Source organism: Mobula hypostoma, chromosome 6 (genome assembly GCF_963921235.1).
Source record: "Mobula hypostoma chromosome 6, sMobHyp1.1, whole genome shotgun sequence".
NCBI lineage: Eukaryota > Metazoa > Chordata > Chondrichthyes > Myliobatiformes > Myliobatidae > Mobula > Mobula hypostoma.
This window is the reverse complement of record NC_086102.1, coordinates 11886835-11901963: the sequence shown is the minus strand read 5'-3', so window position 1 is coordinate 11901963 and position 15129 is coordinate 11886835. Positions and strand designations below refer to the sequence as shown.

Below are 15129 nucleotides of genomic sequence, written 5' to 3'. Positions count from 1 at the left end.
TTTCAGGATAGTATATGGTAACATATACATAGTTCGATAATAATTTACTTTGAACTTTTCACATCTTCCACACTCTTTCCAACACAGCACATCCTTTCTCCAGTGTGGTGACCAGAACTCCACGTGCGGTCTAAGCACTGTGATGTAATGTTGTAACATAATGTATTAATTGTTACAGTCTATGCCTGTCCTATGAAGGCTGGCATGCCACATGCATTTTTCACCACCTTATCCACCTGCACTGCCAATTTCAGGGAATGCGGCTTAAGAATTATTTTTCTGAATTTCTGTTCCCGGCAGATATTTGTCACTGGGAAAGTGAGTATTACAGTCAGCACAAACGGAAGGCTGGAGGAAGTCTGCAAGCCAGGAGCCATCTGTGGAACAAAATAAACAGTCAACGTTTCAGGATGAGACCCTTCGTGGTAAGAAATACTAAGCAGGATAAACAAAGGAGAATCTGTTGATGTTGTGTACTTGGATTTTCAGAAGGCCTTTGACAAGTTGTCACACATGAGGCTGCGTAACAAGTTAAGAGCCCATGGTATTACAGGGAAGTTACTAGCATGGGTAGGGGAAGTAGAGAGGCTACAAAAGGACTTAGACAGATTAGGAGAATGGGCAAGGAAGTGGCAGATGGAACGCACTGTCAGGAAGTGCATGGTCATGCAGTTTGATAGAAGAAATAAAAGCGTAGACTGTTTTCTAACGAGGAGAAAAATCTGAGAGACATTGTGCAGGATTCCCTCAAAGGCTAATTTACAGGTTGAGTTGGTGGCGAGGAAAGTAAGTGCAATGTTATTATTCATTTCGAGAGGACAAGAATATAAAAGCAAGGATATAATGTCGATACTTTATAAAGCACTGGTGAGGCCTCGCTTGGAGTACTTTGAGCAGCTATGGGCCCTTTATCTGAGAAAGGACATGCTGAAACTGGAAAGGGTTCAAAGGAGGTTCACAAAAATGATTCTGGGATTGAAAGACTTATTGTATGAGGAGCGTTTGATGCCTCGGGGCCTGTACTCTCTGGGATTCAGAAGAATGAAGGGTGACCAAATAGAAATCTAAAAAATGTTGAAAGGCATCGAGGGAATGATCGTTGAGAGGTTGTTTCCTATGGTAGGAAAATAGAAGACCAAAGGACACAACCTCAGAATAGAGGGATGTCCATTTCGGTTGGAGATGAAGAGGAATTTCTTTGGCCAGGGAGTGGTGAATCTGAGGAATTTGTTGCCACAGGCAGTTGTGGAGTTCAATTTATTGGGTACATTTAGGGCAGAGGCCAATAGATTCTTGATTGGTAGGGCATGAAGGGATACGAGGAGAAAGCAGGAGATTGGGACTGAGAGGAAAATTGGATCGGCCATGATGAAATGACAGAGCGGACTTGAATTGCCAAATGGCCTAATTCTGCTCCTGTATCTAATGGTCTCAGTGTTTGATTAGTTTTGGAGGATGGAGGCCTGTGCTAGAGTTGGACAACTATCCTTATGTGGAGGTGGGAGGGTGGGAGGGAGAGTGGAAGGGAGGAAAGGAGCTTTTTAAGGCACTGGTCTATGCTCAGCACATAATTCTCTATAACTTCTGCCATCTCCAATGGGATCCCACCACTAAGCAGATCTTTCCCTCCCTCCCCCAACCTTTTGCTTTCTGCAAGGATATCACTCCCTATGTGACTCCCTTATACTTGTCCCTCCCCACTGATCTTCCTCCTGGTACTTATCATTGCAAGCAGAACAAGTGCCATACCTGCCCCTACACCTCCTCCCTCACTAGCATTCAGGGCCTCAAACAGTATTTCCAGGTGAGGCAACATTTCACCTGAGAGTCTGTTGGGGTCACGTACTGTATCCAGTGCTCCCGTTGTGAGAATAATCAGTGAGAATGTAAATTGTGAGGCCGCTTTGCCAAGTACCTATGCTCCATCTGCCAGATAAAGCAGGGTTTGTTGATGGCCACCCATTTCAATTCTACTTTCCATTCCCATTCCGACATACCAGTCCTTGGGCTCCTTTACTGCCAGAATGAGGCCACACTCAGGTTGGAAAAGCAACACATTATATTCTGTCTGGGTAGCCTCCAACCTGATGGCATGAACATTGATTTCTTGAGCTTCCAATAATTGCCCCTCCCTCTGCTTTACCATTCCTAATTCCTGTTTCCCTCTCTCACCGTATCTCCTAACCTGCCCATCACCTCCCTCTGTTGCTCCTCCCCCTTCCCTTTCTTCCATGGTCTTCTACCCTCCTCTATCAGACTCCCCCTTCTCCAGCCTTTTATCTCTTTCACAAACCGACTTCCCGGCTCTTTATTTCAGCCCTTCCCCTTCCCCGGTTTCACCTATCACCTACCACCTTGTACCTCCTCCTCTTCTCTCCCCCCACTTCTTGAACTGACTTCTCATCTTTTTTTTCCCAGTCCTGATGAAGGGTGTCGACCCAAAACATTGACTGTTTACTCTTTTTCATGGATGCTGCCTGACCTGCTGAGTTCCTCCACCAACTTTGTGTGTGTTGCTAAGAAAGGAGTTTGTTTTGGCTTGAGTTGTTCTGCAGAGCATTGTGGGAATGCTATACTGGCGCCACAATGTGTGGCAACCCTTGTGGGCTGCCCTCAGCACGCACGCAGTGAAACAACACATTTCACTGTATATTTTCATATACAGGTGATAAATAAATGAATCTGATCTGATCTGATAGTTTAAAAGGTTCTAGGGAAAAGTAGTAGATGGGCAAAATGGCCTCCGTTTCAGTTGTAGAGGGAAATGTAAAGTTGTGATTGGGCTGTAAGTGGTGATGAGCTCCGAGTTTGCCTTCCACTCTGCAGCTGCTTCCTGCGGCTGGGTTTTATGTCTGTGAAGGCGACGTGGGAGAAGCCGGAACTGCTGTAATGGAAACAAGAAATTCATTCATGGCCTGTTATGTAACTTGACAAGTGCAGAGCATCACAGACTCCTCAGGAGGATCGGAAGCAACCGAGCAGAAACTTTTGATCATCCCCAAATGCTTCTGAAACAATCATCTGACACTATGCACAGAAGCAATGTGATGTACACAGGAGGCCACAGGGACGCGTGTTATACGTTGTATTGTTAATGAGCCTGTGTGGAATCAAGATCAGCATCAGGATCAAAATCAGGTTTAATCAGGACACTGCTACTGTTTTGCAGCAGCAATATATTGTAATACATAAAAAAACCTAACAAATAACAATACAGAATATGTATAGTGAGGTACTGTACACGGGTTCATTGCCATTCAGAAATCTGATGGCAGAGGGGAAGAAGTTGTTTCTAAAACACTGTCAAGTCAAGTCACTTTTTATTGTCATTTCAACCATAACTGCTGGTACAGAACATAGTAAAAATGAGACAACGTTTTCCAGGACCATGGTGCTACATGAAACATGAGGCTGCTGTACCTCCTCCTTGATGGTAGTAATGAGAAGAGGGCATGTCCTTCGTGATAGTTGCCACCTTTTTGAGGCATCAACTTGTGAAGACGTCCTCGATGCTGGGGAGGCTAGTGCCCATGATGGAGCTGTCTGAGTTTGCAACTCTCTGCAGTTATTTCCAATCCTGTGCAGTGGCCACTCCATAACAGACGGTGATGCTACCAGTTAGAATTCTCCCCACAGAACATCTGTAGAACTTTGCTCAAGTTTTTGGTTTCTTACCAAATCTCCTCAAACTGGGTGACAGTGCAGTCACCACCAATATCAAGATATTTAGTTTTCCAATTGACTTGTTACCATGGAATCAGTATTACACCTGTTTCTCTTTTAGCTTTGCGCACCATCTCTTGGACTTATGAGTTATTTTAAGCACAAACCTTAAAGATCATAGTGGACCTGAGTTTTGAGCGATGTTACTTATCTATTTTATTTAGAAATACAGCACAGTAGACCTTGGGGCCCATTGATCCCCAAGATTGCTATTGTAAGTCTGCACAGTGTTTGCTGGAATGTTATCTCCTGTTCTGATGGAAAAGCTTCTATAAACTCAAAATAAAATGTGAACGACAAAGATATAAGAATTCTGTTGGAATTGAAGTGAGAAACAAACAGCTGGAGGACCACAACCTTGTCGTGATTTGGAGGTTTGCGTGCCTCAATGTTGCACAGAGCTATGCTGGGTGGAGTGCAGGGCTTTATGCTTTGGCTCTTGGTGGGGTGATCCATGCCAAACAGGTCAAAGGGTAGAGGCCAGACTAAGAGTGGCCCACCAGTCCTCTGGGTTTGGGGATTCAGCTCAGGGCTAACAACCCTGACTGATCAAACAAAATTGTTACAAAAACAGCAAATGAAGAATCCTTCTACATCTGAGTGTGATGATATTCCTGAGTCTCCACCCAGGACTTCCAAGACTGACAGTAGTGAAAACTGAGAGGAAGCTACTGGCGCAATGAAGGAAGCCCTGAACACAGCAAGAGATGGAGGACACTCATTTCCACGGCCTCCTCTACTGTAAAGATGAAGCCACACTCAGGTTGGAGGAACAACACCTTATATTCCATCTGGGTAGCCTCCAACCTGTTGGCATGAACATTGACGAAGGGTCTTGGCCTGAAACGTCGACTGTACCTCTTCCTAGAGATGCTGCCTGGCCTGCTGCGTTCACCAGCAACTTTGATGTGTGTTACTGGTGTTGAGGTCCTCATTGACGTCGACGAAGGACGAACACATAGCATTATGACCACTTTGCATTACAATGGACCTTTTTGTTGTAATTGTGCTCTTTCTTGTATAATTTTGTTTAATTTATGTTCCGAACATAGAAATCTACAACATATTACAGGCCCTTTGGCCCACAAATGTATGGTATTCGTGTCAACGTTGTGGCTCTGGTCCTATGCGTTTGTGAAGCTGCTTCAAGTAAGTTTTTCATTGCGAATGTGCACACATGTACTTGTGCAGATGACAATAAATTTGACTCGAACTTTCAGCCACATGGATGCTGTGACAGGGGAGCACTGGCATTGTTCAGGAGCAGCTGTTGCCCTGCAGCCATCGGGCTCCTGGACCAGCTTCATGCACCCTGGCACTGAACTGACTCCACAGCCTATGGACACACTTTTGGGGAATCTGCAGCTTTTGTTCTCAGTATTATTTGTTCACTGTTTTTTAATTGTTTGTACAATTTGTCCTCTTTTGTACATTGGATATTTGTTGGTCTTTCGTTTTCCATCGATTCTACTGTATTTCTTTGTTTTCATGTGGGTGACTTCAAGAAAATGAACCTCAAGGTGATGATTATGAAGACACGTAGTCCGCTTTTATTGTCATTTACTAATGCATGCATTAAGAAATGATACAATATTTCCTCTGGTGTGATATCACAAAACACAGGACAGACCAAGACTGAAAAAACTAACAAAACCACATAATTATAACATATAGTTACAATAGTGCAACAATACCATAACTTGATGAAGAAATCTGTGAGCACAGTAAAGTTCAAAGTTTCTCAAATGTCCCACATCTCACACAGAAGGGAGAAGGAAGAAAAACTCTCCCTGCCATGCCGACCACAATCCGACCCTGAGTCATCCGAAAACTTTGAGCTCTGATCAGCTCTCCGACACCGAGTACAGAGCGCCATCTCTGTCTGAACGATTCAACCTCAACCTCGGTCGCCAACAGCAGGCAGGGCCGGGGATATTGAGGCCTACCCTCCGGAAGACTCCTGACCACACAGTAACGACAGCAGCGGACGGGTGTTTCAGAAATTTGTCAGCTACCTCCCCAGCATTGAGGACATCTTCAAAGGCTGATGCCTTGAAAGGTGGCATCTATCATTAAAGACCCCAATTACCCAGGACATGCCCTCTTCTTATTACTGCCATCAGGAAGGAGGTACATGAGCCTGAAGACACTTAATGTGTTAGTAACAGCTTCTTCCCCCGCCATCAGATTTCTGAATGTACAATGAACCTACGAACACCACCTCACTATATTTGCTCTCATTTTGCTCTGCAGTATTTATATATACAGTATTTTTTATGATAATTTACAGTATACTTGATGTGTTGCACTGTACTTCTGCCACAAAAGAACACATTTTACAATATTTGTCAGTGATAATAAACCTGATTCTTATTTTGATTCACTTTTGTAAAGGAGGTATCGCAACAAGCAACTTCTGTGCCTAATGGAGGTCACACAAAAACGCTAAGGCAGTCTTACAATGAATTCTCTGTTTTCAGACAACCCACTTACGCACTCACCAGTCCACCCAATTTTCTTCTGCCTCTGTTCAGCTTTGGCGTCCACTTCCCCAACTCCCTCCCTCACCTGGTTCCACCCGCACCAGAGAAAGCATCCTGTCTGGATGCACAATGGCTTGGTATGGCAACGTGACCACAAGAAATTGCAGAGAGCTGTAGACATCTCTGAAATCAGTCTCGCTTCCATGGATTCTGCCTATGCTGCTCGCTGCTTCGGTAAAGCAGCCAGTATAATCAAAGACCCCACCCGTCCCGGATGTTCTCTCTTCTTCCCCCTCCCACCCGGCAGAAGATAAAAACGCTTGAAAGCACAAACCACAAGTCTCAAGAATAGCTTCTACCTTGCTGTAAAAGACTATTAAATTGTTCCTTAGTATGACAAGATAGATTTTTGACCTCGCAGGCTTTAACGCAAGACACTCTGCAGATATTGGAAATCCTAATCAGCAGTCTACTCTACTCTACCTACACCTCCCATAATCTTATAAACCTCTATCAGATCTCCCCTCTGTCACTCCAGAGAAAGAAGTCCAAGTTTGACCAATCTCTACCCAGGAAAAACCCACATCATCGCAGGGAGAACGTGCAAACTCCACACTGACAGGATTGAGCTTACGTCTCTGCCAAAGCTTCTTCCCCTCTGCCATCAGATTTCTGAACCCATGAACACTATCTCACTACTTTTTTTGCGCTGCTTATTTCAGGACATGTTAAACCTGATTCTGATTCTGATTCTGGTATGAAGATGTGATCAGGTGTTGAAATGGTATTGGCCAGAGATGGCTAAAACTGTGAGGATTTGTATTTCTCTTTTCGCAGTGGTAAGGTTGATGTTAACAGATGGAGTTGGCAGATAATCTCCAGAGTGCAAAGGTAAAACTCAGAAAGACATTTTTCTTTGACCTCTGTAATCCCCATTGTAATATATTCAATATTTCAGTGATTGTTTAGTAATATTGTAAATAAATTGTTTAATTGAGCATTCTTTCTTTGCTTATGTAATTCCCCTGATGATCCCACTGGTGATAGCACAGGACAGTTAACATTTCAGTCCAAGTGTATTTTTAACTCTTTCAGGGTTAAATGCAAGAAGTACATGAATGGTATATATCATTATACAATATGTCACATGCGAGCACCTCACTTAATAAAAAGGAAAAGAAAAACTAAATAGGCAGGATTCCCAGCTCCTGTGTTTTTCTTTCAATAATTTTCTAAAGTTAAAAAACATAACACCAACAACACTGTGAAAGGGCATCAAAGGTTACAGGGAGAAGGCAGAAGGATGGGGCTGAGAGGAAAATCGCATCAGCCATGATGGAGTGGTGGAGGAGACTCAGTGGGCCTAAATAGCCGAATTCTGTTCCCAGTCTTTTTGGTCACATCCCTCAGCTTTGGCATGAGCTGAGGGAGGCTGATTGGGTTTACAGTTCTTGAGATAGGCTGGACACAATCCTGACACCTTGCCATGAAAACCAGACTTTGAAATAAAATAGTTTTTAAGCTCCACTTTGAAGCAAATGCAAGAATAACACAATGCCCTTAAAGAGGGAGTCACAATTTACACAATGTTTAACCTTCGCTCAGGTCGGCGAAACGGAATGGCGATGACAGTGAAAAATGGCTAGGTTGCTCATGTTTTCCACGCACGGGAATGTTCCCAGATCGCAAGCACTGTCTGGATTAATCCTGATAGCGGAGGCTCCAGGGAAATAACAGTCCGTGCTGCACACTCCTGCTTCCTTCAGCCTCTTCCCACAGGCGATACTCAGTTGTAATGAAGACTCCATTAAACTCAGCCTGTTTCTTTATGTTTAAAATGTGCTCCCCATTATTTTGTTTATATAAGGCTTGGTGACTTGCGTTACCTGAAATGGGCAGAGAATTAACTCTTGCTCAACACACTCCAGATGTTGGAGGAATGCAGCAGGTCAAGGCAGCATCTATAGAGGAAAATGAACCCTTCATGTTTCAGGCTGAGATCCTTCATCAGGACTGGAAAGTGTCACAAGTCCTGCAGACCTTTGTGCCAGCCGTAGAACGTTGATCTTCTAGGTTTCTCAAGCAGCTGTGTTTACTAACTGTTATCTAAAACAGAACCATTAAGCCCTTGTATTTTCGGTTTAATCTTGTCAAGTTAAATGCAACTGGCAAGTGTTTCCCACATTCTCTGATTATGTAAAGGGGTCTCTAGTTAGCTCTTTTTAGATTAGATTATGAGGATACTCAGTCCTCGTTTATTGTCGTTTAGAAATGCATGCATCAAAAAATTCCTAGAGATGCTGCCTGGCCTGCTGCGTTCACCAGCAACTTTGATGTGTGTTGCTTGAACTTCCAGCATCTGCAGAATTCCTGTTGTTCGCAATAAAAAATAATACAATGTTCCTCCAGAAAGATATCACAGGAACACAGGACAAGCCAAGACTAAACTGACAAAACCACATAATTATAACACATAGTTACAACAGTGCAAAGCAATACCGTAATTTGATAAAGAGCGGACCATGGGCAAGGTAAAAAAAAGTCTCAAGTCCCGATAGCCCCGTCATCTCACGTAGACGGTAGAAGGGAGAAACTCTCCCTGCCATGAACCTCCAAGCGCTGCAAACTTGCCGATGCAGCACCATTGGAAGCACCCGACCGCAGCGGACTCTGAGTCCGTCCGAAAACTTCGAGCCTCCGACCAGCCCCTCTGACACAGCCTCTCCGAGCACCATCCTCTGCCGAGCGCTTCGACTCTGCCCTGGCTGCTGAGCAACAAGCAAAGCCGAGGACTCTGGGCCTTCCCCTCCGGAGATTCTGGATCACACAGCAGCAGTGGCAGCGAAGCAGGCATTTCAGAAGTTTCACCAGATGTTCCTCCGTGCTCTCATGTCCGTCTCCATCAAATCAGGATTGTGCATGGCACCCTACTTGACAGATAACAGATATCATTCACCGGAGTAGCTGCTGCGAGCTGCGTCGTGTCGCCATCTCCTCCTCCTTTTAGCAAAGTCCTGCTGTGTTATAGAGAATGATTTGTCTTGCAGTGTCACTCAGTTTCCCTTCTGACGCTCTGTTAGCTTTCCTATGCCTAACCTCCTGTTTCCGTCTCCTCACGGGGATTCTGCTGTTGGTCTTCTCCTGGGTTGTGTTGTGAGCCTGCCATCCGCTGTTCCAGGGCTGAGCTGATACCGGTGACCACTGTGACAGAGAGAGGCTGCCGCTTCTTCTCACCTGGCTCCGGTCCTGCGAGCACGTACCGTGACAGGAAAATAAGGGGGCAGCAGCCAGAATGAAAGGGTGGGGGGAGGAGCTGGAACTGGAAGGTGATGGGTGAATCCAATGAGGGGGAGGAAATAATGTAAGACTCTGGGAGGTTCTTTGCCCTCTTCCCACCCTTTTGCCTTCTCCCTCTTACCTCGATTCCCAATCACCAGCTAGCTCCTTCTCCTCTCCCAACCTCTACTCTCCTATTCTGGCTTCTGCCCCGTTCCTTTCCATTCCTGATGAAGGGTCTCAGCCTGAAAAGTGGAATTGTTCATTTTCCTCCAGAGATGCTGCCTAACCTGCTGAGTTCCTCCAACTTTGTGTGTTAACCCAGCATCATCATCTGCAAATTCTTACGTGTGAACATCACAAAAACTATGTCCTGATCGAACCAGATAGAAGCTCACCGAAGCCTTTACCTGCCCATGAGGCTAAATTTGGCATATCCCCTCGACCCTACCAATTTTTATTGATGCACCATTCTGCTCAGATGTTTAATGGCTTGATACACCAACTGTTTTGTACGTGACCGCAAGAAACTGCAGAGAGTTGCGGACGCAGCTCAGCACATCACAGAAACCAGCCTCACCTTCATGGACTCTGCTTACTCTTCTCATTGCCTCAGTAAATCAGCCAACACAATCAAAGACCTCACTCATCCCAGACGTTCTCCCAACTCCCGTCTCCCATTGGGCAGAAGATAAAAGCCTGAAAGCATATACAACAAGACTCAAGGACAGCTCCAGTCCTACTGTTAGAAGATTATTAGAAGGTTCCCTAACTACGATGAGATGGACTCTTGACCTCACAATCTCGCTCATTATGATCTTGCATCTTAATGTTTACCTACATTGCACTTCCTCTGTAGCTCTTAAAATTTATTTTGCAGTCTACTATTGTTTTACCTTGTTCTTCCTCAATGCAGTAAGTACTGTACATAATACTGTACAGTTCTATGTACGTTCTATGTTCTGTGCAATGATTTGATCTGTCTGAACAGTATGTTTCTTGGTCTGAAACTTCAACTCTTCATTCCTTTCCATAAATACTGCCTGACTGCTGGGTTCCTCCGGTATTTTGTGTGAGTCTAGTCTAGTCCCAAACTGAGAGGGGAAAAAGCTTCATATTCAAGATTCAAGATTCAAGATTGTTTAGAGCCCTTCTTCAGCATACGAGTGTAAAGTGCAATGAAATGATTGTTACTCCAGATCCGATGTAGCATTAAAAAGTAACCAACAATAAAGGCCGTAATAAAAAAGCAGAAAATAATCAATAAAAAAATAAAAGCAATCCTATAAAACACAATGTGCAAGTACCTGAGGAGCGGTTAATGTGGATGTAGTGGTGGTGGGGGATATATCTGATAAAATTATTTTGCCTGCTCTGCAGCGCAGATGGCTAAGGAGAGATCTGATAGAGCTTTATAAAATGATGTGAGACATAGATAGCGTGGTGAATCAGAAGCTTTTTCCCAGGTTTGAAATATCAAATACTAGAGATGATATATTTAAGGAGAGAGGGGGAATGTTTAAAGGATTTGTGCAGAACTTGTTTTTCACACAGAGAGTTGAAGGGCCTGGAACAGACTTACAGGGTTGGTGGTGTAACCAGATGACAATAGAATTGCTTTAAGAGGATTTTAGATGGGTGAACGAACATACGGGGAATGGAGGGATATGGATCATGTTCAGGCAGAAAGAATTTGTTTAATTTGGAACTCTGGTCAGCACAGACATGGTGGGCCATGGATTGTACTGTTCTATGTTGTATGTGTGGTCTCCACATAATTGCAACAAAAGATCTCTATTCTTGCATTCAGATTCTCTTACAATGAAGGCCACCATCAGCTGTTCAAATGCTAAGTAATACCAAACCAATTGTACCACGAGCCAGGTTGTATGCGGTGGAGCAACTTCCCTCTTCATACCTACCTTGAGCAACTTCCTGTAGCTGGCTGCCTCTGGGTGATTTCCGTGCCAAGTAGCAACAACAGAATTGCTTCAATAGTTCGCCAGGACACATCTCAGGCTATTGCTGATTTCACAATTTAAAAAAAATTCAAAAACTATATAACATCATCATTATCATGCTAATACAAGGGCATAACTTTAAGGTGTTTGGAGGAAAGTCTAGGGAGGATGTAGGTGTATGGAATGTCCTGCCAGGGGTACGACAGAGGCAACTACATTGTGGACAGTTAAGAAGTTCCTAGCTAGGCAAATGGATAACAGAAAAAATAGAGGGAAGGATTAGATTGATCTTTGAGTAAGGTAAATAATCGAAACTACATTATGGGCTGAAGGGCCTGTACTGTGTTCTTAATTTTCTTTAGAGATACCAGTAACAGGACCCTCCAGCCCAATGAGACAGCACCACCCAATTACACCAATTAACGTACATCTTTTGGAAGGTGGGTTCTATGTTCATAAGACTACGGAAACTTTAATAAATTAATAATTGTGGCAATGAGCTTAAAAAAGGACAAAACCACTAGAAAAATATAAACCAAATAAATATATTCAGATATACTGTATTTGTTAACTATTAAATACAATTGGATCAATTATTTAAAAAAATGTCACTTGAAACCTACCTCTCTACCTTGCAACCTTTCCTCTTTATTGATGTTATGGAGTCTCCAAAATAGTACTAGGTCAAAAATTGTGGAGAGTCAGTGATAAAATTTGTTGGGAAGTGCTGGGGAGGACTGAAATGAAGATCCTTTAGGAAATTTGGAATTTCCACATTTACCTGAATGGGTCTCTGAAGCGACTTGTGTTGTCAACCAAGGTTTGTAAACTAATCCCGTTTGCCTATTATCTCTCTAAAATGTCCTTATCTGTGTACCTGTCCAAATATAATTTAAATTTTGTTCATGCACCTGCTTCAACCATTTCCTCTGGCAGCTCATTCCATATACATTCATCCTCTGGGTGAAGACTTGCCCGTCAGGTCCCTTATAAATCTTTCTCTTCTTACCTTAAACCTATGCCCTTTTTGAGCTCCTTTCCGTGGGATAAGGACTGTACGTTCACCTGTTCAATACCCTTCATGATTCTAAACCTCTGTAGAGTCACCCTCTCTACATTTCAAGGAATAAAGTCCTAGCCTGTTCATCTTCTCCCTATATATCAGGCCCTCAAACCCTGGCAAGATTCTTGTAAATCTCTTTGCACTTTCTCTAGCTCAACATGTCTAGGATAGTCAAAATTGCACATAATATTGCAAGTGCCTCTTCACCAAGACCTAACACAGTTGCAGCAGAATGCCCAAACCCTATGATCAAGCTCTGAGTGTTTCAATCACCTTCTCTACCTGTGGCACCACTTTCTGAGAACTATGAGCTAGGTCCCTCTATTTTACAATACTGCCCAGGGCTCACCATTCATTGTGAAGTCCTCCTCTGGAATCCAGTGCTGATGGAAACCAATGCCTTATCTAGAGAATGGCACTGAGCATTTTATCATGAATCCAGAGCAACACACCGAGTGCAGAGGAACTCAGCAGGCCAGGCTGCATTTAGGGAGGGGAAAAATTCCGACAAAGGACTGTTTATTTCCCTTCATAGATGCTGCCTGACCTGCTGAGTTCCTCCAGCATTTTGAGTCTGTTGCTCTGGATTTCCAGCATCTGTAGAATCTCTTGTGCCTTTTTTCTGCACCCTAGGTGGTCTTTTACTGATCCTGTTACTATTCTATAGAATTGCTGAGAATGACCACAGGGAAATTAATCTCAGTGACATATAAGTATTTTGATCATAAACTTTACTTTGAACTTTGTAATTTGAATGAATCCAAATGCAGTAATTCATTTACTGAGTCAAAATCAAGTCAAAGTTGAGTTTATTATCATATACACAAGTACATAAATACACAGGTGCAATGAGAATCTTACTCCTAGCTGCATCGCAAGTACATACTGTATAAGTAGTATTCACATGAAAAATACAAATGAAATGGTTCAAATTAAATGTAAATTACACAAAATGTTTACAGGAAGGAACACGATTAGAACAAAATATGTCAAAGCGTTGCTAAACTGCAGTGATTAAGGTTTTGACGGTTGGTTTACAAAGCGAGTGACTGAAAGGACGTAACTGTTCTTGAACTGGGTGGTGTGGGACTTCAGGCTTCTGTACCTCCTGGCCGATGATAGCTGCACGAAGGTGGCATAGCAATCTAGTGTGATTATCAGTGTTAATGTGACACAACAGGTTGTGTTAGGGTCATCCATTCTTGCCTGCCACAGAGAAGCATTGGGAATTTTGCTGTCTTTTATATTCCAGCCAACACTGTCTGCCTGGGAGGCCTGTTAATGGCTCATACACATTGTTTCCTTGAGGCCTTGTCCCAGATTTTTCTGTGAATGTGCTCCAACACTGGCTGCAGACAGAGTTCACTTGAAACCTCTTCAACGTTCAGTGACTGCTGTTGGTCGGTACTTTTGCAATTACACCAGAATGAGAAAGTCCACAAAATCACTACTGTTTCTCCCTGCCTATCCACTGGACTTGAATTACACATTCAAATTAAGGAAATGCTGTCTCCCATTGCAGTCCGATACAGTAGTTTGGAAATTTAAGAAATCTCCACACAATGACTTACGGGTTTGAGGTGGTTTGCTCGCTTTCAAAGGCAACACTAACCCTGTGCTTTTAGGTTATATCAGAGCTATGAAATCAGCTGTAGTGACAAAAGTTGAATCTCAATGTATGGAGTAAGCAATGTAAAATTCAGAAGAGGATTGTAAATGTTAGGAATCCTCCATTCTAGACTGTCGATTCCACTTTATTAGGTACAACTATACAACTGCTCGTTAATGCAAATATTTAATCAGTCAATCAGTTGGCAGCAACTCAACGCATAAAAAGCATGCAGACATGGTCAAGAGGATCAGTTGTTCACACCAGACATCAGAAAGGGGGACAAATGTGATCTAAGTGATTTTGTCTGTGGAATGATTGTTGGTGCCAGACCAAATGTTTTGAGTATCTCAGAAACTGCTGATTTCCTGGGATTTTCATGCACAACAGTCTTTTAGAGCTTACAGAGAATGGTGTAGTAAACAAAAAAAAAAGCAAGCAAGCAGTGAGCATCAGTTCTGTGAGAAAAATGCTTTGTTAATGAGGGAGGTAAAAGGAGAATGACCAGACTGGTTCAAGCTGACAGGAAGATGATGGTAACTAAAATAACCACATGTCACAAGAGTGGTGCACGGAAGAGGTCTCTGAATGCACAACACATCAAACCTTGAGGTGGATGGGTTAAAGCAGAACAGCATGAACATACACTTTATTAGCTACAGGAGGTACCTAATAAAGTGGACATGGAGTGTACGTTTACTGCTTTAAGTCCGGGAAACAATAACCTTTTGGACACTCAAAGGATGTGGTAGTTGGACAGGAAGTGAGGTTAAAGTACAGAATCAATCCTCTCCTTACTGGATGGAGGGGCTGGACTCAGGAGTTATATGAAATTCTGAGATACTCAAACTACCCCTTATCATTCCACGTCCTTCTAATAATGAGGTGATCAGAAGTGAACACAATATTCCAATTGTAGTCTAACCAGAGCTTTATATAGCTGCAATAATACCTTGTGGCTCTTGAAAGCATTTCCCTGACAAATGAAGGCCAACACACCATATGCCTTCTTAA

The 15129-nt window shown here is 43.2% G+C and overlaps 1 long non-coding RNA gene across 1 annotated transcript in view; it reads left to right on the top strand.

Annotated features, from left to right (window-relative positions):
* Positions 1–340: 340 nt before the first annotated feature.
* LOC134347458 (uncharacterized) overlaps positions 341–15129 on the top strand; it is an 84649-nt gene continuing 69860 nt past the window's right edge. Inside the window, exon 1 of the long non-coding RNA XR_010018161.1 lies at positions 341–425. This is a non-coding gene — a long non-coding RNA (uncharacterized LOC134347458). The remainder of the gene's footprint in view (positions 426–15129) is intronic.